General features: G+C 31.7%; 2 long non-coding RNA genes across 2 annotated transcripts; one reads left to right on the top strand and one right to left on the bottom strand.

Moving 5' to 3' along the window:
- Positions 1-8,479: 8,479 nt before the first annotated feature.
- LOC143057097 (uncharacterized) lies at positions 8,480-13,010 on the bottom strand. The gene is made up of 3 exons (XR_012972632.1): positions 12,544-13,010; positions 9,913-10,125; positions 8,480-8,693 (listed from the first exon to the last, which is right to left on the bottom strand). It is a non-coding gene; the product is annotated as an uncharacterized LOC143057097 (long non-coding RNA).
- A 2,241-nt stretch (positions 13,011-15,251) lies between these two features.
- LOC143056289 (uncharacterized) lies at positions 15,252-23,962 on the top strand. The gene is made up of 3 exons (XR_012972285.1): positions 15,252-17,744; positions 20,811-20,900; positions 23,421-23,962. It is a non-coding gene; the product is annotated as an uncharacterized LOC143056289 (long non-coding RNA).
- The last annotated feature ends 320 nt before the right edge of the window (positions 23,963-24,282 follow it).

Raw genomic sequence — 24,282 nt, 5'->3', positions numbered from 1 at the left:
GGGAGTGCTCCGATATAAATATAAACATGTAACAGGGGAAATACCTGTACAGAACAAAACATTGGTTTCCTTCCCCCTTACTTATATTCCCTATCAAAAAATGTTCGTTTTTAGAATAAAGTACAAAGAACCTCTGAAGGATTTGCCTTCAACTGCAATTATATTGTATGCTGGCGAAACAAAACTATACATAGCCGCTGCATGTTTATGTACCTGTCCTGATTGATTCAGGGGCCTGTCGACTCGTTCAGCAGTTATCTTTTGTAGATGTGGTTCATTGGTATTTTCCCGTTTGGATATATAAATTAGATAGTTGGTTTTCCTGTTCGAATTGTGTACACCAATAATTGTGGGGTCCCTTAAAGCTTGCTGTTTGGTCTGAATCAAAGCCCTGTGTAAAAGACCGTACTTTGACCTGTGTTTGTTATTATCAGGTTGTGAAGAACTCTCCCTCAGACAAGGGGTAATTTTACTGTTGTTACCTGTAGAAAAGAAAATAGAAATACCAAGGATTTGTATAGTGCTACTATACAAAACCTTTGAAAATTTAGATTTTTTTACTCAAAAAGAGGAGAAATACATCATATTTTAAACAATTTTTCTAAAGAGGGGTCCACTTATTTTGAATAATATTAGATAAGGGTACAACCATTTGATATTCTGGGGGAGGGGGGAGGAGGATTTTGAAAATAAATAACTCAGCCTTGATAATTTCAAAAATAAATGGTTTGTTCTGTGGTAGTTTGAAAATAAATTACCTGACTTGCAATGTATTGAAAATAAATAACTCAGCAGGTCTAATCTAAAGTATGAGATGGCACCAGATTCTTCATAAATTCATCTTTTTTCCCAAAAAAAATCGGGAAACACTTCCCAAATTTTTTAATAACAAAAGTATAAATATTATTTAATAATACTTGAATTGTCTGAAAATTGGTTTCATTTAACTTGAGGTATATTGTCTCAGGAAACCTTACCTCACTGTTATTTTAACAGGGCCGTAACTACATGTAGATAATTTCAAAATTAAACGCTTGTCTCCATATCAAATTGTGTTCACGGCCTTGCAAGAAGAAAGTTCTATTTTCTCTCAGACTTATAGCCCTGATTTTTCGGGATCAATATTTCTTATTTATTTGTCTTTTGTTCATTGATTGCCCTTCTGTATTCTGTTAGTGTTGCATTCCTTTTGTAATCTAGTTATTTTGTTATAAACTTGATCATGAGTTTAAAAAAACAGCAGCCACAGACTTAACTATGTGAATTTCATTTTTGCTTTATCATGCACATTGGTCTTTTGATGTTGTCCCTAGAAACTTCAGTCTTACACTGAATTTATACATTTTGCTTTGAGACCAAAATAAATATTGTCAAAAAATTATTAAAACAAAACTTCATTTTCAGATTATGAAAGGGTCTTCGGAACACCCAGAAAGCATGATTTTGCATCATTTGTTCTATAGCTCTTTGGGCCTTCAGTGGCTCCAAAACCCTTCAAAAACATTTTTGCCTCGCTCCGCTCGCCGTAGTATGTTTGCCAATACATTTAAAAGTGCCTAGTTATAACAAAACTTTAATACTATGTATGTATGCAATACATGTATATGCAGTTGGGAATTTAAAAGATTCATTTCTGCAGAGGGGGGTGGTTAATCTAATTAAAGCAGTGTTCCAGCTAGGTTTTCAAAAGGGCAGGGTGCCAATCCTGAAAAAGGGCATTTAACGCGCGATATGATAATATGAAAAGGGCATATTTTAATAAAAGATGTTAATCAAACATTTGTGTTTATTCATTGAATCACAGGTTATGCAAGAACAACATCAGTAGCCCATATAGAACTCTATCTTTCTACTTTTAAGGCTGAAAAACTTGTCAACCAGCTTGTCACACAAGTTTTTTTATCATTGCTTGGCACAGTTGAACTTTATAAGCAGTATGTTTTGAAAGGTGACCTGTTTTATACTGTTTCTGTGGTCTGCCACATTTTACCAGTTTCACCTTTCTACCCCTGCTGTGCTTAATGGCAATACAGCACAAAACAACTGTGCTCAGTAAATTCACAATTTTAGGATATAAAGCAACAGTGAAAAATTGTATCAAAAATAAAGAATACAGAAAAAGATGACCAAGGCACCCTACCAACACTGTTACTAAGACCCTCTTTAACTTTTCCCATAACTCGAAATAAATACCTAAACATATATATTCTTAAGCAAGATACATGTAGACATATTTTAGAATATGTAAATGGGTTACTCAATGCTAGGAAAAAAAATCAGATTGAGTTATCTTTCTTTATTCGGGTGTGCTCCTTCTTTGGAGGATTATAAACAGTACGTAAATATGATGTAAAATGATCACAATATGGCGGCTGATTTTGTTATTTTCGTATCAAAAATGAAGGCAGTCAATGACAAATACGTCTGAATTTTCTGTTTATTTTACGGAAAACAAGAAAAACAATGTCTTCAACGAGTTTATTATGGTTTTCCAACTTACTGTCATTACGTTTCCTCCATGAAACTACGGTAAACATCGCAAATTGTGCCCAAGTTGTTGTATGCACATTTCTTCAAAGATAATTGCCGACTGACCGATTTTATTTGAATGAATTAATGTTGATGATCATTAATGACCCATCCGATAAACGGATTACCTATAACAACAGATTATGACACCAGTTGTAACCATTGATCAGCTTGGGGTCGTAAACAAAGTCATACACTTTTCCCCAGGTAAAATTTAGTAATAAGCGTATCATATCAATACGCACAAATTAATATGCAATCGATCTTCAAAAAAGGCAGGGCGCCCTGGAAACTGTAAAAAGGGCACAGGGCGCCACTCGGAAAAGGGCGGGCGCCGCGCCCTCTGAAAACGGCCTAGCTGGAACACTGTAAAGGGTACATAATGAGTCGGCTATACTATATGTATTATTTATAATATACAAATCATATAAAAATTGTATGTTTTCGAATATCAAAAATATAGTTGTGAAAATGAATAATCAGTCCCTTGCTTTAATGAAAATGAAAAATCTTGCTTTAATAGTGCAAAAAATGAATAATCAGTCCTCTTAGTTTCCAAAAATAAATAACCGATCAAAAACAAATCCTCCTGCCCCCCCCCCCCCCCCCCAGAATATCAAATGGTCGTCCCCTAAACTGTTTATAAAGTAAATGTGTTAACATGGTTTAAGTCCAGGAATATTACAAAATTCTTGGACATGTTTTGACCATTAATACAAAATAGAATATAGTTCTTTGGGAACATATGAGCCCTTTTGTACTAAAAGATGTTTTTTACAAAGAAATATATTATGACTTTAATTTATTCCATATTGATAAAACTTTAGTAGGTTTTTCTATATAAATGATATTTTGAATAAATAAGCATATTCACCTGCGGAAAAAGGATATTCACCGCGCATAACGTCGCGTGCTTTTACCTGCACTATTTTGGTAAAAAAAACGATTGATGTACAATTGGTTTTGGTTAATAATTACCATGACATACATTTCTCTCGGAATATGGAATAAAACAATTACTGTCTTTTGTTTCGGTAAATATGTGGTTTAATTGACTTTTGAAAAACTGATATTCACTTCGGCCGTTGGCCTCAGTGAATATCAGTTTTTCAAAAGTCAATAAAACTACACATTTACCTCATCAAAAGACAGTAATTGTATAATATTGACCCCATATAAAAGGGATATTTACATTATAACATTAAGGGGTTGTTTCCAACCTGATAATGACTAATGTAGATGGAGTATTGGCCCATTGTCAGTCACATATACATAGACCAGATTTAATTATACAATTATTTCTCGGTGAACATGGTGAACAGGGAAAAAATACTTCATAAATTAAAGAAATGTCTAAGTAAAAGTCATAAATTGAGTTTTAATATTGTCAAAACCTTCTATTTTATGTTTACAAAAAAATTATAATCGCTCGCCTTTACTTTTCCAGCTTCGCCTCAAAAATTTTCAAATTAAATATTTTTTTATCAAAATTTTCAAATCGCTCGCTCGCCCCAATTTTTGGAGTCCAAAAATCCGTAGAACAAGAAATTAAATTGGTGTGGCCTTAGTAAGACAATATATGTTAGTTTTGTTGTTTATTGTCCGTAGCAACCAATATAGACATTTTGACACAAAGACTTGGTTCCGTCATAAATTGATACTTTATTGGCTACCCCTTGGAAAAGAAGATTGCGCGTTACGTAGAAACCTTAGAAAGGAACGCTTTATATTTTTTTCATGCGACTAAATCAAATTTATTATTTTAGCAAGTATAAAGTCACAATTTAGCATGAATTAAGCCTATTTTTTTCCCGCTGTTATAAATAAATTCAGTATTTACAAAATTTCAACCAAGGCTTTGGTATTGTAATACACAACAAAATTGACATTCTAGAGCTTTAAAATAGCTTTAACTTGTAAAATTTGTCTAGTGTTAAGGTTAATTTAAGTTTTTAAACAAGAAAAGACAAGCTTAGAAGGTATAGTTTTAGAAATTTGACTAAAAAAGGAGAAAATACACTTTGACATGGCATGTTTCATAAAATCACTTGTTTGTTGCATTTCAGTGTCAACTGCTAACCTTCATAAAATATTTATTTCTGAACCGATTTTCAAAACTAGCAGGCCAATTTGTTCGTTTTAGCTAGTAGATAACAGAAATCCATTTAAAGTGGAATTTGGGGGAAAATGGTAATCCTTTATTAAGGTAGCAATACACAGTTAGAAGTTTAGTTTCGCATTATGGCCCCTGTGAATTTTTTAAATATGAAAGTTTTTGTACAATAAAATTGACTTTTTAGAGAATCGAAGAATAATATAGCCTTCTTAGTGGGTTTATATGAACATTTACATGTAGGTTGTTTTAAACATGTTTTATAGGCCATTTATATGATTGACAGTCCGTATTTCCCTATCCGTACCGTCAATAGGTCCATAAATTATTGTAGTGTTTATCAACAAAGATTTTGCGCTCAATCTTTTCAATTCAATTTTATGGAAAAACGAGCAGAAATGCATATGATTTTTTTGGACCACTTGATAGATATAAACCTATGGATTGAGGAAAGGCATCACTGTAATTGATTGAAATTTTCCTTTAGACCAAATTTTGGAGACTTTCGTGACATGTTCACCCCCCTTTTTTGCTATATTTTGTATCTAAGAAATGCAGATTGTTGCCATGGTTACACCCAAAAGGGCTTATATTTCATCCTTATGTGGTGAACTAGGTCATTTGCCTATGTATATCTCAAGAAAACAAATTATTTTGAAATATTGGCTTCATATTATTGTAAATAAGCCACCTATTGTTTATGATGTTTATCAACTTTTATTAGAAGATGCAAACAATGGTAAAAAGAACTGGGCGTCTAGTGTTCGTGATTTATTGTTTAATCTTGGTATGAACTATGTTTAGACTGCACATAATTATGTAAATATACAGTTAGATGTTATAAAAACTCGTATAAAGGACCAGTATTTACAAACTTGGTATGCATCAATAAATGATTGTGAAAAACTGTGTATTTATAAACACTTCAAAACAGACTTTATATAGAGAACTATTTGGATTTGTTTATTAATAGTAACTTACTTACAAAATTGAGAAGTGGTACTTTGAAACTGAATTTGGAATTAGGGCGATATAAAAATATTCCTAGACATATGCGTCTACATCTACATAATACTTCTTAACTTCAATATGTTGAAGATTACAAGAAGGCACATACTAGGGAAACAAATTAACTAAACATACATTTTGTATTTACAATAATTGCAAAAAAAAAACATTTATTTTTTTTATTTTTTTATTTTTTTGTATATAGATAAAAACATGGTTTGGTTTAGCAGTACATATGTGGTTTTGCACCAGACTTAAAAGCTTCTAAGTCTGGGCTACAGGCTACTTGGTATGGTAGGGAATTCCACAACCTTATTGTTCTAGGAAAAAATGAATATAAATGATAGTTTGTGGGAGAGAATGGCTGTATAAATTTATGTTCCTTAGATGGTATTAGGTATGTATTTACTGGGATGGAGACTAATTGGTGTTGGATTTTATATAGCATGGTGACGGATGCAAGATTTCTTCTTTGTTGTAATGTTGGCCATCTTAGATGTTCAAGCATGGCTGTTACACTGCTTTGATAGCTGTATTGGTTGAGTGTATACCTGGCAGCTCTTCTCTGTACCATTTCAATTTTATGTATTTGTTGTTTCTGCCACGGGTCCCAGACGACACTACAGTATTCTATTTTTGGTCTTACGTATGTTTTGTAAGCCAGTTCTTTTGTTTTTATGCTGTTTGTTTTTACATTTCTTTTAATAAATCTCAGTGATGCGTTTGCTTTGTTTTTGATGTCATTTATATGATTGAGAGTTCCATGTCAGGTCTTTTGTGATGGAAACGCCAAGATATTTTGCTTTGTTTGTTGATTTTAGAATATGATTATGTAATGTGTATTTATAGATGATTGGTTTATGTTTTCTTGTTATGTGGATGATTTCACATTTGTCTGGGTTAAAGGACATAACCCATTCTTGCTCCCATTGTTCCAGTTTATGTAGGTCTGTTTGAAGGGTGTGACAGTCATCTAATGATGAAATTGTTAGATACACAATAGTGTCATCTGCAAAGAGGCGAACATTACTGTTGAGGTTGTCTGGCATGTCATTGATGTAAATTAAGAACAGACATGGCCCGAGAACAGAGCCTTGTGGGACGCCTGACAATACAGGACAACTATTTGATGTGCGACTGTCAACCACCACTTTTTGGGATCTATGTGATAACCATGCCTCTATCCAATTTGTTGTTTTGTTATTTATTCCCATGCGTTTCAGTTTTAGGATAAGTCTTTGGTGGTCCACCTTATCAAACGCTTTTGAAAAATCCATGACAACTACGTCAGTTTGTTTACCGTTTGCCATGTAATCAAGTATTTGCTGTGTAAAAGTTAAAAGTTGTGTTTCACAGCTAACTTTTGATCTAAAACCATGCTGCAGTGGGTATAGTAAATCGTGAATGTCTAGATGTTTCATTATGGATGATACAATTATATGTTCTAGTGATTTACTAAGAATACAGGTTAGAGAGATGGGCCTATAGTTTTCAGGTTTAGATTTTGCTCCCTTTTTGAAAACTGGTGTAACCAAGGCCTCTCTCCAGTCGTTTGGTACTGTGCCTGTATTTACTGATGAGTTAAACAAGTCAGATATTATAGGTGAGATTTCATGATGAACTTCTTTTAGAAAATGAGGTGATATTTTGTCTGGTCCAATTGCTTTTGATGGGTTTAAGTTTTTTAGTAATTTAGATGTTCCTTCTGGGGTGATGTTTATTTGCTTCATTTCGAATTTATGTGTTGCTGATTTTAATGATTTTAGTTCACAAATGTGAGATAATTTCAAAGGTTTTGGTGTGGTAAATGCTGAGTGAAACTGATGGTTTAGTGCTTCAGCCTGATCTTGGGGGTTTGTTTTTGTAATAAACACTGGACATTTAAATTTGCAAAACACTCATTTGCAAATCCGCCGCCGCCTCTAATAAGAGCTACAATGTCATGAATATAACCAAAATGTGCGGAATTACATGGGATTCAATAATTTCATTGGTTTTCTACTGTTACTATTATATTTATTTTTCTATTTGATTTATAAAAACATGGGATTTTCAATATCCCATGGGACAGGGCAAAATCCCATGGGATTTACCATTATCCCATGGGATTTTGGTTAAATCCCATGGGATTTTTTTTGGTCCCATGGGATAATTGTAGTCCCATGGGATATTTGTTGTCCCATGGGACAAAAAAAATCCCATGGGATTATTATTATCCCATGGGATTTTTAATATCCCATGGGACAAAATAAAATCCTATGGGATTCAAATTATAAATATATAGATATAAATATACAGTAATGTGTATGTTACAATGTATTCTATTTGGTAGTAAATTGTTATAAGATGAATCTTTTTAATTGAATATCTTTTTTCTTTGGAAATGTTAATTCAACATATTGTTCTATAACTGTTCAAAACTAAACTTTTAAACAACAAAGTAGATAATGTAAGTATCAATATATGTTTATTTATGAATTATAGAATACTTTCTTGAAACACTATTATTTACCATTTGAAATCAATGAAAAACTCTAATATAAGGCTGAACATACTAGTACTGTAAATTCAGAAATTATTGCGTGCATTTATTATTGGATTTTTGTCATTTAAGACTAATATGAGATTTTAATTTTTTACGATTTTGAGATCAGTTTAATTCATATAAAATGTTTCTACATGGGAGTTTAAATTATTGCGTTTACATCTGTGTTGCAATTTTTGCAAATATAAACCCTCACAACAATTCTTGAATTTACAGTAGCTATTTAAGTAAATCAATTTTTTTCACAATATCTCTCCACACAAAACATTACTAGTTTCTTATCATCCAGCATTGTGTGATCTTATAGTCCACTTGTTGGTCATTCAGCGCACAGAACATTGACATTATTGTGGTTTCAATATCTTTGGTATTTAAAAGAACTTCAAATCATTGACTGAGTGATGAAAATAGTAGCTGATCCAACTTTTGTCTTTGAATTTATTCTGGTCTTGTTTCTATGTTTTCTCCATTTATTCTAGATGATGAATTTCAATCCTTCTGAAAAAGAACCAATAAAATCTGAAGTATTATATAAAATTTTTTGCATACATGTAGCAATAATATGATTTTTACTAAAAATAGCTATGCGGTATGGATTTTACTGATTGTTAAAGGTTGTCCAATGTCATCAGTTGCTAACCTCTTACATCCTTTGGTCTCTGATGGAGAGTTGTCAAATTAGCAATATATACCACATCTTCCTATTCTAATACTACCGGTATATAATAATCAATTAATTTATTCTTCTTTATAACGTTTGGGTATTTTCCCAAGTTATTTATATCATATATAAAGATCAATGTTAAAACTTTAGGCAATTATAATAACATATTCCATTATTCACTAGAATTTCAATATATTATACAAAATGCAGACAACAGAAACAATATATCTTTAAGCTTTTGAAGTTCTGACAGAGTTCAATTTGTGTTTTATTTCAATGTAAAAAAACCTTGAAATCTTCGGACATATTGGAAATTATCATGACTATAACATTGATACAAAAAAATATATTGTTTCATACTTATTTTTTGTGTTGTTGGCTTGCTGTCTCATTTTACAGTTATACATACATCAATAATCTTCTTCTTTATTAAAAGTAAATATGGGATATTTTTATTTTTATAATCTGAAAACATTATATTTCTATCGAATAACTTATTACCAAGTTCACAAACACCAACGTGTTTGTCAGATATTAATTTTAAGACATGTATAAATGTTTCAGACCATATAAGTATTTGGACCGTACGTTTATGGTCCGAAACATATAAGTATACTCTTACAGTCCGACCATATGCATACAATCAGACCATTTGAGTATACCTGGTACTTGTACTGTCTAATACCAGAGCTCAACCAAGCATGTATTTTTATTTCTACTGCAATTAAATTTTTTGTATTAATCTATTAAAGATTTCAGTTATGTTGATCTGTAATGTATATTTGTTTCTAATAAACTTGACCAACTTCTTAAAATTGGGCAGACTGTACGCGTAGTCTAAATACTCATATGTCATGTATGTTCTGGAACGTAAACATGATTAACAAGCATTCGACAGGATGTCATGCTAAAATCCCTTAATATTAGTACTAAATTTTGAGTATATATATGTAAATCCACAGGCTACTTACTGAAATTAAAGAGGATACAATTTAGAGGAAGGACTGGACAGATGAATGCACAAACACTATTAAAACAGAGCATAAAACTTACCAAAAACAAGATGTTTTACATTTATCCTTCAGAAGCAGGAAAATTGAAAGTTTTTCTTTCTTTCTCTGCTGTCCATGGTATAAACTTTAAATTCATTCATGCAAAATATGAAAATCTGCAAAAGTAGGACCTTGAACCTCAGCTTATCCACATTTTGACTTTTGAGCTGCATATTTTTTTTTTTCTTTTCATCTTGCTGACAATCTACATGATCTAAACATAAAAAAATGATAAAAACATAATTCTAGATTAACTTTGTGTTTTTATTTTTGTTGATACAAATGTACAAACAATTTTTCCCAGCTTAAAAGGAAAACATCATCACAAAAAAGGAGGTCATACTAACCTCCTAAATATTTAAACAAACCAAAATAATTACTTGATTAAGATCTTGTCATAAATTAATAGCATTGATACTCTTATTTTTGAAGACCATATATTATTAGTTACATAGTGTGCTAGTGACCTAATACGGTATATATGGGGTCAGTAAATTCCATATGGGGTGAGAGCGAAGCTCGAATCCCCATATGGAATTTACTGACCCCATATATACCGTATTACGTCACTAGCACACTATGTAACGAATTTATCTTACCGACTATCTTAAAGTGTGAAATTAAGACTAGTGATTCTCAAAACGAGCAAGTCTTCATACTGTTAGCGCTAAGAAAATACTTCCATTGATCCTACAAAAACGGATGCCAACAATAACGACTTGTAAGGTTTAAATGTGTTTTATGAATTTGTTTCAATCTTAATCATCAATTTCTTCGTCTGTTGGAACTTTTAAGATTTTTTCTCAGTACCGTTTTGTTTTTTACAAAGGGACATAACACCATTACTAACCGTGTATGAAATAAGCCCCGCCCCTTCTTACCTAATTAGGAATATAAAGGGACGTAACTCCACTACTAACCGTGTATGAGATAAGCCCCGCCTCCCTACTAACCTAATATCAAATATACACGGTTTGCACGCCGACGCTTTTAACCAATCATATTCCTGGAAATGTATAGGAGGTAAGATAAATATATATATGTCTTTTGCATACTTATATTCCTTTGTACAACAGTATGCATATTAAGATTGATTCCGAGGACTTAAATGTTAAATTAGCATGATTAATTTTACAGTTTCTCAGCTCCATGTGTACAATATGAGAGTATCTTGCAATACTGTATATTCTGATATTCAGAACATATTGTGAGGTTTTTATTAATGCAAATGAGAGCTGTATATCATTCTCATTTCTGAGACATATTTATGAGCTGAAGACCAGTGCCAAAATTTCCTCACTGCATTGAAGACCCATAGGTGCATGACCTTCGGTCGTTGTCTGCTCTTTGGTTGTCACTTGTGTTGTTGTCTCTTTGACAAATTCCCAGTTTCTACTTCCCATTTTATAACATGTATGCAGATTTTTCATAAATTACAATAATCAATCACGCAATTCTGTCCATTATTTATTTGTTATTGAAAATAAGCAAAAATAAATGCACACAAAATTTAACATTGTTAATAAAGGCTTTTTTAAAAATTCAAAACAGTTGCCTACACCGTTAATTTCCTTGTTTGATTTATTTCATATTTTTAAAGCCTTAATAGCTAGCTAGATGGTATGCCTGGATGGATCCAGCCATTTTATAAAGGGGGTTCCCTGTTCCCAACCCAAGATTTAGGAGGGGTGGTTCCAACTATATGTTCCCATTCAAATGCATTGAGTGTCCAAAAAAAAAAGGAGGGGTTCCAAGTTGAACTACCAACCCCTAGAATCCTCCCCCTGTGATCTGGATTTTTTTTCACTTAACCACTGGGGATCTGAACCATTTAAAAGTTTTTCAAACATGTGAGGGTGGGGGTGACCCCCATGGACTCTCCCTATATTTCATTTGATGTGTTTTATTGTTCCATACAAGAATATGTATGGTTTAGGGGTGGGGATCTTGACCGTTTACAAGATAATAGCACATTCTCAAATTGAACGGGACGGGGTGACCCCCAGGGACTTCCTTTTAATTTTAATTGATTTGTTTTATCGTCCCATTCAAGAATATATATGGTTTAGGGGTGGGGATCTGGACCGTTTACAAGATAATAGCACATTCTCAAATTGAACGGGGATGGGTGACCCCCAGGGACTAACCTTTAATTTTAATTGATTTGTTTTATAGTCCCATTCAAGAATATATATTGTTTAGGGACCGTTTACAAGATAATAGCATATTCTCAAATTGAAGGGGGTGGGGATTACCCCCGAGGGACTCACCCTCCCTTCTTTCTTCCCCAAAAATACCTGATACCCCCCCCCCCCCCTTTTCCTCATTTCAATCACCCTGATATGATCTGATAGTTTTATCACTTACAATAGGAATTGGTTTAAATTCCCCAATTAATTCTAGTCGGTCAAATATATGAATAAATTGATTTAAATTTCATTTTTGATAAAGAAGGACAAAAGTTTTCTATGGTTAATAGAACTTGACAGTTACTAATTTGGGAAGCTTTCAAATTCATAGCATGCCGGTGGCTGTGTTCAAAGTGCTGGGTTTTTTTATCACCCTCGTTGTTTGCGGACTAACGATTTAGGCCTGTGGTGGATAATAGTGTGCGTGCATTAATTTTCTATACCTTCTTAATTAATATTTTCATATACTGACGGCAAGTGTTGTAATGTATCAGTGTCTTATTTGAGACCAACGTGCTATTTACATGTGCGATCGAAAATGCAGGGGAAGGAAACTTGTCAATTGTGTTTATTTTTAATCCAAAATAAAATAAGCCGCCGTAAAATTAATCTTGGGTAAATTCCTCAAATTGATGCAAGAGGCTTCTTTTTTTTTAAGCTATATTTTTAATGACTTACACTTTTTACCATTATTCTCTTTCTTTCACTATTCTTTATTCCTTTTTTTCTTTGCCCGTTATTCTCTATACCCTCTTATGATCTCTTATGTGGACTTTCGGTGGTTTATTTTTTAAGTTCTGTGATAAGTCAATATTTCATGCAGGTTCATGAAATAATGGTTTTATGCATATCAGCCAAGATTGTGCGTGGAATTTTAATAAACAATTCAACACCACATGTTATGTGAATTTGATTAAAATCGATGAACAAGAATTTGACAGCTAGTGACCCTTTTACAGGTAAAATTCAATTAACAAATTCTGACCTACTGGCATTCAACACCAAATTACCTACTTGCTGTATATTGATAAATGTGATTATAGGTCAATACCTCAACATCGTGAATACGCCATGTGAGGTGTTGGTTATGTGTGCTACGGGGTCACTTGTGGCGCCTTCAAAACAGAGAAAAAAAATCCCAGTAAAAAAGTGTGGAATTTTGTTGTTGAAAATTAAGTTGTAAATTCCCGAAAAATGTACTTAATTCCGTTCAACTGCTAACATGTAAGTTCGATAAGAAAATAGGATAAAAAGCATCCGAAAAATTTGTGATCAGTAATTGAAGAGCAATGGGTAAAAAAAAACTGAAGAAGAAAAGTAAAAAGTAAAAGAAAGTCGTTGAATTAATTATTTTACAATTGTTTAAATATATAAGAGAATGTTTTAGGCAAATTGTCTTTATTTATAAATAAATGTATTTAAGTTCAGGAAATGATTTATTCTTCTGGCGGCTTCAAATATTTTTTTATCAATAACTTATACACAAGGAGACATTTTTTACTTTTGACAGCATGAACCGCAGTTAATTAGCAAACACAAATTAAGACACAAAATCGTTTACAAATAAATTTTATAGAAGGAAAAAAAAGGGGGGGGGGGGGTAATACGCTCACATATTCTAAAAAGATTTGCATATGAAAGCTGTCTAAAGATAATTTTAAATTATTTCAGGAGTTTTGAAAAAAGAATATATATATAGAGTTTAATTTTCGACGTCTATACTGTTACAAAAAAAGGTGATTCTTTTTAAAGATTTGGTACTTCAGTTTCGACTCAAAATTTCTTTTTGAATTGTTAGATGGCAAACTATTTAGGATAAGATTGTATCTGTTCTTTAAGTATTTATGGTGATATTGGCGACAAGTTTCATTATATTATAGCAAGGGCTTGTATAATGATGGAAAATTGTATGTTGCAAAAGGAAAATAATATAAAGTAAACTTAGAGAAATAAACTTATAAATAAAATAAAATTGAATTATATTGCATTGCTTAAGCTCTAAGACAAAGTAGGTGACGTAAGATTAAGTTATAAAAAGTTTCGTCTTTTTGTAAATAACATATAGTTAATCTCAATTCTAGAGGTCTTTTGATCATAGCTATTAATCTGACGTTGAGAAATAAATTAAATAAACTGTCATCTTTTAAAAGAATAAAAATGTTTGTAATTTGCCGTAGGAAAATAACCCTAAAGTGTTTCTATTGTTCACTTAATAATTCTGTTAAGTAAGTAAAGATTTTGATAATCCTTTAATTGATTTTACATAACTAAATACAATATATGTCAATCAAATAAATCTATAACATAAAAAGAGAATAGTTGACCAATAAAAAGTAACTTTAGAAAATTCAAAATTGACGCTAAAATTTCATAGGTGAATAAAATAATTCCAATCAGCACGTGATGTTGGGGTTAAAAAGGGAAGACCGCAATCTCCCAACATCACATATCACACTTAAATGTAGATAGCTGTTTGGAATAAATAATTGAAACATCATTGTATTTTATTCACCAGGTATGTAAATTGTTAACGTATAAACTATTTCAAATAAATTTTAAAGTAAGAATTTATCTTCTGATCTAATAACTTAGTTTCGTATTTAAAACTTAACTTAAATTCATAAAAGATTTTCATTAACATAAATAAGTTAAAACAAAGTTTACTATTTAGATCACATATCACACTTAAATGTAGATAGCTGTTTGGAATAAATAATTGAAACATCATTGTATTTTATTCACCAGCGCCAGGCCTCGAAAGGAGAAAGTGTCCGGGATGAGGGACACGCCAGTAGAAGGTATTACATAGACCTGAATAAGAGCGAGCTAGTATTCCCCAGATTCTCCGAAAGAAGTTAGAATCCCCGTATAGATAAAAGCGAGCGAGAATAGTCCCCAAGTGAAAGATGCCAGTTCCCCGATATATAACTTTATAATCGTTTTGGAGGGAAAGGGGAGACAACCCGACAGAGAAGCGATTCTTCCCCCTTTTCCTGCATTACACTTGTACAAGGATTTACTATACAAATCCTTGACTTGTATAAGTTTTTTATTAAAGAATTTCAGCAATATAAATAGACGAAAGTAGGCAAACAATTATTAAGATCTCCAAGCGGGCCAGATTGTACATCGAAAAAGATCTATATTTCGAAACGTTTTTAAATGATATAACTTGAATAGAAAATTTCCCAACTATGTGAAGATTCTTTATATTTCTAAACGTCTTCGATTATTACATACCAAAGAAAAATTTATTTAGCATATTCATATAATTTTATATTTTTTTCCAAGTAAACTTTTTTTTGTAAAGTTTACTTCTATGTGTTTATAACCATCAACAGAGACACATTCTTTGTCATCACCAATCAGTCCTAATCATTAAAGATCAATTGACAAAATTCAAATGATGATTGGTATTGAAAATGATCATCGGTCATCCGTGACGTATTCTAAAATCCTAAATAACGGCGCATGTCGATAGATAGATAGTTTATTAATTATCGTCTCGCCATTTAAATTTCACCAAGGGGTTGAAGCAATGAAGGACTTTATAAAACCAAGGATGTGTATAGTTACTATACAAATCCTTGATAAAACCAGAGACATATAATACAATTATATTATATGTCTCTGATAAAACTATGTACATGTACTTATTAATATTTCTATAACAAATTATAAAAACGTTTAGTGTAAAAATCATCGATTTATAAATGTCGCTTTTTGCCTAAAATATATTTGCAGGTTTTGGCATTTTTGTAAATAATATTAATGTTTTGGCATCCCAATGCAAAACACAGGTGACAGCCGATTCAAACTTAAATAACTTCTTTAAAGTTGGTTTTATTTTATCAGAGACATATAATACATGTATTATATGTCTCGATACATGTATTTATGTCTCAAATTTTATCAAAACAAAAATTACAAGATTATGAAATAAGTTATGAATCGAATGAATACCCTGAACACTAAAATACATGTCCTAAGTGACTTTTTATGTCTTGCGTGCACCGAGGAGATCCTTAACGGTTTTTAGACGTACCATTATTATTTATGCATATATTTGAAGCATTTTGTACATAATAGGTATTTATATGTGTGTATCAGACAAAATGACTTCCCAATTAGCAGAGGCGGATTTAGGTTTTTTTCCAGCCCCACCCCCACACACTAATCTTGGAAAATGGGAGATTATATAGGGAATCACTGAAGCATGACTGGCAGGGACCCCCTCTTAGGCAGTCAATGGGTCCCCACTTATGAAAATTTCTGGATCAACCACTGCTTAGTTCTAGTTATCTAAGGTCCTAGTGTGAAATATAACCAATAGGAATTGGTCTTTTTAAACACTTTTACATAGGCCTACATGTATACGTTTTTTCAAGGGTTGGTTCATTACCGACCGTGCAAGGGCTGTATAGCCAGTCAAGGTCGTTAAAAACTTCCATTTGTTGATTCATGCAATATTGAAATTATGATTACTCAATGCGCAGTTACTAGTTACTGAAGTTGATATTAGCTACTTTTCTTCTTTATTTCATATAATTGATTTTTTGATTTTTTTCTTCGAAAAATTTGTGGTGTTGAAATAGGGAATAGACACAGATACCTAAGCACATTTAACAAAAGAAATTTTGTGTAATGTCATCAATCTGTATTACACGTAGACAGGATGTTCTCTAGAAACTTTACGTTATACACACCGGAGAGTACACGCACTGTCGTAATGGAAAATTGCTGTATGTTATAATTACCTGTAATCAGCTTTGCAACAAATCAGTTGACTGACCATGTCATTACAGTTCAAACAGATTTCCCTCAAATCAAAATGGAATATATATATATATATATATTCATTTTTATATCTTTAAAATTTAAAACTTTAAAAAGTACACTTTGACAAAATTATGAAATATAACGAATTGAACAATTTAAAATAGTATTTTAACAAAGTTCAAGATATATAATTTTACAACGATCCTAAAAATATCCAAACAAACGATAAATCTAATGATATGAACCTACGCAGTTTTATATTATAAGACTGACACACACCAGTTTGCTAACTCAGTGTGCTGGGCCAGGGTGCTGGGTGAGGTGTTGGAACTTGATATACATGTATCATTAAGTTACAGTTCTGTTAAGATTTGACTGCCTTTTTACAGGGAATTTCTATTCTTACAGTTTGTATATACTGTTCCTGGCTTAAAATGATTCTCTGCTCAGCAACTGGTGCGTAATTAGCATTTTTTCACGTGATTTTATTCAAATATCTTGTAGCAGTAAAAAACACAAATTAATGTATTTTTCAAATAGCTTTATTCAGCTTTAAATAATTATAGCGAAAAACAGTGAACATGGGAAAATGAAATGTTTTTAGTAGCCTCATTATTAAATCTCCCGATGAGTGTGATCAAATAAAGAGGTTCTCCGACTCCGTAATACTTGGAAAATCTTATCTGATTCAGGATCAATTCATCGGTTACACTCCCCTATCACCAGTGATTCTTTGTTTTTAGCTGACATTCTGAAAAAAGGTGTGTAAGTGTTGACTCGCAATTTGCATGATTAATAACAGATATCGACTCGTTACCCGGACTACTGCAAAAACAATTATTCAGTTTACTGATTTAGATGGAAGGTAAACGGACAGAAAGTCGCAGGACAAAAAGTCACAGGACATGAAGTCACAAATTTGATAGGACAAAAAGTCACAAACAAATTGTTGACAATTGGTTTGAATATATATGAAAAAGATCTTGAAATATTTTCTTTTTATTACATATATTCATTTTTAATTTAAGGAAATTGCTCATAGAGCTTGATAAACACGATAAATGGAAATGTATTAGATTTTAATCTTGCAAAGGATATATTTATGGGGCCATATTTATTGGCAAATTGAAGCCATTTAAGTACCAAGCCACTTTGAAATTTTGTTTTCATAACAATTATTTGATTATTATTGATATTTATTGAATACATTTTAATTACTAAGTTGCTTTTTAAATAAAACTTCAAGAAAAATACAAAAAAAGTGTTTTCTTGTTCAAAGAAAAATAATCTCTAAACTGAATTGTGACTTTTTGTCTGTGACTTGTTGACCGTGACTTTTTGTCCTGTGACTTTCTGTCCTACATTCAGATTGAATAGGGTTTGGTTGACCCTGTCTCCCTCTATCTGAGACTACTATCTCAGTGATGAACTTAATGTTTTATGTATTGTGCTTGTCATATATATATGTTGGATAAAAGCTCTAGAGCTTATGATGAATTTTATGTATAACCAACTTTAAATAAATCTTTTTTGTTAGCCCATAACAACTAACAAGTAAGATTTAGGTTTCTTCTTTTTGTAATACAAACAATTATTACACCTTGAAAGGATTTTTTTTACTATGACGGCGTCCAAGAAAAAAGTTGAAATAGCTAGACACTAACTTTATATTGGACCCTAGTAGCTTTATATGTGCTTGTGGTTGCAAATGTAAATGCATGGATGCCTGCTACACTGTAGAATTCATGTAGAATACATGACAAAGAAGCTTTGCTTTGCTCTTCATTGAGTACGAACTCGTATTCATAATTAAAAACCTTCCGCCAAGCAAGCGTGGTGTGTTCCCATTTCGCCTTAGTTGTGAATTCCAGGTAAAAAAGGTAAAAAATATACTAAGGCCAGATGGGAATTGTACTAAGGCGAAATGTGAATTTAGATGAAAAAATTAAATAAACAAATTAAACCTCTGTGTTTTTATAACAATATAAACAACAAGTAATTAGGGATTTTTGTCCCTTGGATTGTTATTTTAATATTTATCTATAAAAGGACACTTTTTATGATTTAAAAAATTGTGATTTCAGAAGAAAAAAAATCTACAATTAAACATTATTTAGTATCAATTGTATGAATTTACCCACAGACTTATTTAAATATATTACAGAAATTTTAAATAAAATAAATAAAATAATAAATATTGTTTGATGATGTGTGAGTGTTTAGAGTCCGACTATCCTATAAGGATATCGCGGACTGGAACTACCTATTCTATAGACTGGAGTCTGTCGGTCTTTTTGCCTTCATTTTACTCCTTTGGTGTTGTTGGTATGGAGTATCGGGTCTTGCTGCTTGAATGGCTGCTTGAATTGCCTCTTTGGATTGGTCAGTGATGACTGGCGATGTGTGTGGTGGTGTGCGCAGTAGGTCTGGGTGGTCGATGTCGAACCCATCTTCAAAGTCGATCCTACTGCGCTTGCCTCTGTCATTGGAGGAGGTATAAAATACCAGGCGGTTGCAGGCCTTGTTGGGGTTGTAGGGACTGGTGACAATATCCCTATTGACTACAACCCCAACTGGTTCCCCCTTGTACTTCGTTGGTGTTAGTACAAGGGGGAACCAGTTACATGCCTTGGAAAATGCACCACAGTCAGATGCTTGCACCAAATTAACAGATTATGTAGTTCTGACATGGATAGAGGGCAGATACCCACAACCAACCTGGAACCACCACCTAACAGAAGGACCCAGAACAAATAATCACTTAGAGGGCTGGCATAACAAGTTAAAAAAGAGAGTAAAAACTGCACATCCAAATATATTCGAAATAATCAATGTGTTCAAGAAAGAGCAAGCAGCTAACGCGGTAAAGAAAGTACAATATGCAGCAGGTGGCAAGATACGGGGAAAAGCAAAGAAGTATAGGGAAATAGGAGAAAGATTTGCAACTTTGAAGGCATCCCTACACAATGGTACGAAAGACTATATTCAGTATGGTGATGCAGCATCTTATATCCTCAAACTTGGAAATTAAATGAACTTTGAACATTCAAATGTGTAAATTAGTGTCTTGTATTTCACAATATGAACTTTATGGAAATACTTCTCATGTTTTATGTATTAGTGCTTTTTGTCATGCTATTATAATATCATTGTGCTTTGAATTCAGTGCTGATTGAAATAAAATATTTGTTATGATAGTTTGATATTTGTCTTTATTTTTCATTAAAATATGAAATATCCATATCCAATTTGTCATCTCTACTAAGACTTTGTTTAAAAAATATTACACACGAGTAAAAAAAATAATACAATTTCAGAAAAAGAAGAACAACTAAAAAAAATGGGACAAATAAAAATAACCCAAAAAATTAAAAAAATATATCTTCTTTTAAATAGTATTTCATGGTAATATTTGACATTAAAATAACAAATATCAACTAATTGCAATACAAACAAAACATAACTTAATTACAATGTTTACAGAAGCTCCCATTTCGCCTTAGTTAATTCTTGTTTACCTGAAAATTTATTCGTCATTGTGCAAAGTGCTCCTTTGAAGGAGGGATTTTCTAAACCAGAACAGAACAGAATAGCCATGCAAGACTTTATTATCATTTGGACTAATATTATGGCACATTTTGTCTTACCACAGGGATTTTTTCTTGGTTTTGTCATTTTATCAGATATTATAAGCATAGGTCTACTTGTACGAAATGAATGTAAGGTGTCATATAAAAAAAGAAGATATCTGTTTGCCAAGGTTAATTTTACTAAGACCTCATTTTCATAAAACAATGATAATATTAAACAGCAAGAATGAGAATCAAGTCAAAGTTATATACAAATGAGGCAAAATTTTCAGTTGCCTACTTTTTATGTATTAGTAGTTATTTTTGTCATTAAATGATATTGTTTACCCTTTTATGTGTAGGGCAAGAATATTAAAGATATAAAAGGGAAACTATAAACAGAAGAAATTATCAACAAAAATAGATTTACAAAGGTCAACAAAGCCTACATGGTAAGTCCACTGTTGAAAAAAGTTTTAGCCCTTGAGTAATGATTAAATATTTATTAAAATAAGATGTGGTACGATAAATGAGAAAACTATCCATCAGAGTTCAATTAAGTGGATGTAAGCATTGTAATTACTTATTAGAGGCCAATGATGACCTGTTAGTAATGAAAAAACTCATACCCTATACATGATATAGTAATCTATAAAAGACAACGCTAACAAAATTTGAAACAAAGCATCAATTCAAACTTCAAATATACCAGACTAATTTATAAAAAAACAAAATATTATGAAAAACAAAAATGACGGATATGAACCAACATCAACCACTGAACTATGAACAAGCTCCTGATATTGGACAGGCATAATATGGCTGGGTTGATATAAAAATAAGAAGCAGTATGATTTCAAATAAGACTTTTCTCCAATAGAGATAAAATGACATTTAACAACGTTTAAGGAGGCTCGAGGGTATAAAAATTTCAGAAAAATATTAAATATTTTTTTTTCATAACTAATTTTATTTATAACTTTATTAGTTTTTACTTTTTCATATGGTACAGAAATCATTCTAAAAAATCAATTCGTTTTGGCCCCATACAACTTTTAAAATGTATATATCATTGAAAAAGCTCCAAATTATCTCCCTTTGGTGCAGAAATGCCATTTTTTGGCATGAAAATTGTAACATCTTTTTTAGCTCATCAGTGACCTATATTTTTTATTATCATTTTCAACTAACTTTACTTAAACTAAACTATTGTAAAATTTAAGCGATTTCTGTAATTAAGTTCTTTTTTCATTTCAAAATTACCTCTATTTATCCTATTAGTTAAACAGAAAAAAAAGTACATTTACAAAAATGTATATATATGCTTCTTTCAAAGGCGGATTCTTTGAAACTACTGGGCCAAATTGAACCAAACTTAAGCACAATCATCATTGGGGTATCTAGTTTAAAAAATGTGTGGCTTGACAATGGTCAACCAACCAAGATGGCCGCCTCGGCTAAAAATAGAATATAGGGGTAAAATGCAGTTTTGGGCTTATAACTCAAAAACCAAAGCATTTAGAGCAAATCTGACATGGGGTAAAAATGTTTATCAGGTCAAGATCTATCTGCCCTTAAATTTTCAGATGAATCAACCAATCGGTTGTTGGGTTGCTGCCCCTGAATTGGTAATTTTGAGGAAATTTTGCTGTTTTGGTTATTATCTTGAATATTATTATAGATAGAGATAAACTGTAACAGCAATAATGTTCAGCAAAGTAAGATCTATAAATAAGTCAACATGACAAAAATGGTCAGTTGACCCGTTTAGGAGTTATTGCCCTTTATACTCAATTTTTAACCATCTTTCGTAAATTAAAGTAATCTTTTACAAAAATCTTCTCCTCTGAAACTACTGGGCCAAATTAATCCAAACTTGGCCACAATCATCTTTGGGGTATCTTGTTTAAAAAATGTGTGGAATGACCTGGTTAACCAACCAAGATGGCCGCCACGGCTAAAAATAGAACATAGGAGTAAAATGCAGTTTTTGGCTTATAACTATGAAACCAAAGCATTTAGAGCAAATCTGACAAGAAGTTAAATTGTTAATCAAGTCAATATCTATCTGCCCTGAATTTTTCAGATGAATTGGACAACTGGTTGTTGGGTTGCTGCCCTCCAATTGGTAATTTTTAAAGAAATTTTGCAGTTTTTGGTTATCTTGAATACTATTATAGATAGCGATAAACTGTAAAAAGCAATAATGTTCAGCAAAGTAAGATCTACAAATAAGTCAACATGACCTAAATGGTCAATTGACCCCTTAAGGAGTTATTGCCCTTTATAGTCAATTTTTAACAATTTTCATTAATTTGGTAAATTTATGTAAATTTTTACCAAATATAGTTCTCTGTTACTAATGGGCAAAGTTCATTATAGATATAATTGTAAGAAGCAAAATTGTTCAGTAAAGTAAGAACTTCAAACACATCACCATCACCAAAATACAATTTTGTCATGAATCCATTTGTGTCCTTTGTTTAATATGCACATAGACCAAGGTGAGCGACACAGGCTCTTTAGAGCCTCTAGTTTTAATTTAATTTTTCTATTTTTCTATAAAGTATAAGATAAAGTTCATTTATAGAAAAATATAGCGTAACCCTATATTACATGTATTAAGAAAAAAATTGATTGAAACCTGTGAGCCCCCTTAATTTAACAAAAATAGTTCACTGTACAGCCTTTGACAATGAGCAAACGCTATACCGGACAGTGGTTTTAATAACAGCACAACATTTGAACAAATTGTAAAAATTTGTTGCAATGGGCTTAACTCAAAAGACTGCAACAAGGAACCAAACAATAACCAGTAATATGTAAATCATAGACACAAAGCACTGAAATAAGAGTACTAACAATAGATATTTAAATGAAAGTTTATTAAAATGTTCATAAACATGATAAAATAGTCATTTTATTGCTGTATTTCTCTTCACTGATAATTTTTGAGTTTTGTGTATTTGTAGGTCAGACATCTCGGTTTTCATGGTCATCATTCAACAGATCAATACTGAACAGAAAACTTGAAGATGAGATTTTTCTCAACAGTGCGACTTTTTTTATTAATTTGAAATGGAATGTTTTTTTCTACATTTAATAGAAAAAGGAAATTTCAACATAATGACTATAAACAAAAAGGAGTCATATCATCACGATCGTAGATGCTCAAGAACTTGATCTTGTAAATGCAACAATGTAATTATCAATTGAAAGAAGGAACGAATGAAAAAAATATTAGTATGTTGTTGTCCAAATAAACCTGCTTTGTCTTCTCATTTGAATCGCTCCATCCAATAAAGATGTACCGAGGAGGATCTTTGAAGAACAGATTGAAAAATGTTTTGTCTAAGAATTGCAGGAATATTCTAGTGGATGAAATAATTTATTGACTTGACTCTTATATAGTGGACTGAATAATTGTACATAGCAAGCAGCGAAAAAGAAAACTAAAACTTTAACACAAAAAGTGTTTAAATTATAAATTTGCAAATATAAGCATAATATTATGTACACACAAAGGTATATAATTCAAATTGTTTGCATATTCAATCATGTATTGCAATGAAACTATAACAAAGAAAACCTTACTTCATGAAAAGAGTAAACTATTCAGTCAGAATATGAAATATTTTTTTCAGTTCTATTTTTCATTATAAAATAAACAAGAAAAAGATTTCAAAACAATATTTTTTCATTTATTTAAACATGTCATCATTTTGTTTCAGTGAAAGAACTTTACTCTTTGACCTTAAATTTTATTATACATTCCAAAATCAGAATTATAATCTTTATTGTCATATTAACAAATAAAAAACAAGTTTGTGACAA

This window comes from Mytilus galloprovincialis, chromosome 13 (assembly GCF_965363235.1).
Source record: "Mytilus galloprovincialis chromosome 13, xbMytGall1.hap1.1, whole genome shotgun sequence".
NCBI classification, from domain to species: domain Eukaryota; kingdom Metazoa; phylum Mollusca; class Bivalvia; order Mytilida; family Mytilidae; genus Mytilus; species Mytilus galloprovincialis.
The sequence above is the reverse complement of the archived record's forward strand: the minus strand, read 5'-3'. Positions and strand labels throughout refer to the sequence as shown.